Source organism: Schistocerca cancellata, chromosome 3 (assembly GCF_023864275.1).
Source record: "Schistocerca cancellata isolate TAMUIC-IGC-003103 chromosome 3, iqSchCanc2.1, whole genome shotgun sequence".
NCBI lineage: Eukaryota > Metazoa > Arthropoda > Insecta > Orthoptera > Acrididae > Schistocerca > Schistocerca cancellata.
In genome coordinates this window covers 21,161,156-21,164,212 of record NC_064628.1, presented here as the reverse complement: position 1 = coordinate 21,164,212, position 3,057 = coordinate 21,161,156, and positions in this window count along the sequence as shown.

Sequence of the window (3,057 nt, the reverse complement as noted above, 5' to 3'; positions counted from 1 at the left end):
CAGGGCCAACACCCGGCATCATGGTGTGGGGAGCGATCTCCTACACTGGCCGTACACCACTGGTGATCGTCGAGGGGACACTGAATAGTGCACGGTACATCCAAACCGTCATCGAACCCATCGTTCTACCATTCCTAGACCGGCAAGGGAACTTGCTGTTCCAACAGGACAATGCACGTCCGCATGTATCCCGTGCCACCCAACGTGCTCTAGAAGGTGTAAGTCAATTACCCTGGCCAGCAAGATCTCCGGATCTGTCCCCCATTGAGCATGTTTGGGAATGGATGAAGCGTCGTCTCACGCGGTCTGCACGTCCAGCACGAACGCTGGTCCAACTGAGGCGCCAGGTGGAAATGGCATGGCAAGCCGTTCCACAGGACTACATCCAGCATCTCTACGATCGTCTCCATGGGAGAATAGCAGCCTGCATTGCTGCGAAAGGTGAATATACACTGTACTAGTGCCGACATTGTGCATGCTCTGTTGCCTGTGTCTATGAGCCTGTGGTTCTGTCAGTGTGATCATGTGATGTATCTGACCCCAGGAATGTGTCAATAAAGTTTCCCCTTCCTGGGACAATGAATTCACGGTGTTCTTATTTCAATTTCCATGAGTGTATAATTGATATACTAAGTCCCTATATCAATTCTATGCTTCAATACTCACGTTTAATTTCTAGTCCTTTATCAGATACTGTTAACAGATATTAATTATTCATCACATCATTAAATTATGTAATTGATATACTATGTCCCTATATCAATTCTATGCTTCAACACTCACGTTTAATTTCTAGTCCTTTATCAGATACTGTTAACAGATATTAATTATTTATCACATCATTAAATTATGACGGACTAGCAACTGTTGAACAGTACCAGGAGGCCCGAATAGTTTTCTTGCATTAGGTTTTACCTGTTACGCGATAGGAAAAGTGGTAGCTCAATAGAGGTAGTATTGTGATACAGTTTCTTTCGAAATAAGACGAACTTTATAACTCCCCACCCTGGCACCTCGAACATATTCTAACTCAGGGTATGTGACACGGCTGTACAATGCGATCTGAACGAACAGTATATCTGCCTCTCTGTTGCCATTCAGATCCCGCATGACACTGAATGTAGCCTTCCTGAACGCATCAACTCTACATTCGTACAACAGTGGTGGGATCACAACCAACGTGAGGTGCAATATCGCGACACGATAAACCAGAGTCGCAGGAGGCCGCGACAGTGTCGCATGCAGGTGCGCTTTTCATCTTCTCGTGCGGTGTTTCGTGGGGAATAACACAGTCTTCTCGCAAATAACCAACATTAGAATTCAATTTCTGAATGAGAATCTGATGGTGTAATACTTCCTTATACAGGGTGCACCACAATTAATTGCGTAAACCCATACGTTTGCCAGTATACGATAGGAGAAGCAAAAAGGCCTAATTAAATATGGGCTTGCAGCATCTTACGTTTCTAAGATATTCTGGGGTGTCTATACGTGTTAAAGGCCCGTCCATACGCAACGATCTGTCTGCGCAAATGTCTGCGCACATCACATCTGCGCAGACAGATCGTTGCGTGTGGACAGAAGACTTGCACCAACGTGAGGTGTGTGCAAAACTGGAAGTAGGAGTTGGAGGTTTGAGCGAAACCTCTCAAATCTGTAGGTTCAAACCACATCTGCGCATACAAGTTGGAGCGTGTGGACAGGAGATGTCCGCAAATCTGGCGCGAAACAGCTGTTTGCTCAGTCTAGTGTTTGTATTTGTGCGCACTGAGCATTGAAATGGCTGATACTCCTCAGTGTTCTCGAGAGTTTGTACGTGAATTCATTGAAATATATAGAAAACACCCGTGTTTGTGGAAGATTAAAAGTAAAGAATATAGTGACCGAGACAAAAAGACAGCAGCATACAATGCTCTAATTGAAAAATTGCGGGTATTATTTCACTCAACTCTTGTTTCGATATTGCAGTTGAAAATTCCAAATCCTTGTAGCTCCTTCCTGTTGCTAGGAGTCTTAATGTTACCGCCAGCCGTTCATGAGGAGAAATTGCCCTTCTCTATACAAGCATTTTGTTCTCATAATATGAGGGGTTACAAGCTTTAAGAGATACTTATAAGTTTCGACATCCATCCGCAAATAATTTCGCCAGTCGTTAGGTTCACCTGAAACGTCCCCTTTGAACATTTATACATGACTGTGCTTAAACTGACACACAATATTTTTAGCACAACGCCATCTGACTTTCAATAATCCCTACAAAAGAATGGCCCTGACTAACATTAACCTATACCTTTCACAAATCACTTACCTCACAAAAATCTTCGTTACTCGAACTACTGCAATACAGCGAGCGCCACTACTGCCAGCTAAATAAAAGATTCAAACTACGGAAGGCACTAACTACTAATAGGTATAGTTAGCAAATGAAAGATTTTAATAGAGAACAAACAATGTATTTACCTCAATAGTGTTCAAAAGTCATAATATATATAGCAGTTCATGATATCCAGTATTACAAATTTCAAAACTCCGCCATCTCTATTCCCACATCCACCACTGCTGGCGGCTCACCTCCAACTGCGCAACGCTACGCGCTGTTCACATCCAGCTGCCGCTGCCCAACACTACAATGGCAGACAACAATGCAAACTAGCCACAGACTGCACACAGCACAGCCAGTGATTTTCATACAGAGCGCTACGTGGCGTTACCAATAAGAAAACCTAAACAGCCTACTTACACACCCTGCAACTCTTGCAGTAAATTTACGTGAGAAAACTGCTTTCGCTTTAGCAGCCACTGTCTACAAGATTTTGACCGCTCTCTCTGTTTCCTGCGGTTGGTCTGAATGTTTTTTGTAGCACAAGTTGCGAACACAGACCACAACAGAACTTCCTCCATTTCTATATTTCAAAATAACTGAATTAAATTTTTGACGTTTACGGGGAGCGTAGTCGCTTGCCACTGATATTTCTTTTCTACACCGACAGATGGCGGGCGAGTAGTAGATTGGGGTTTGTGTCGTGTGAACACACCACATTTGCAGCGATCTTTTGC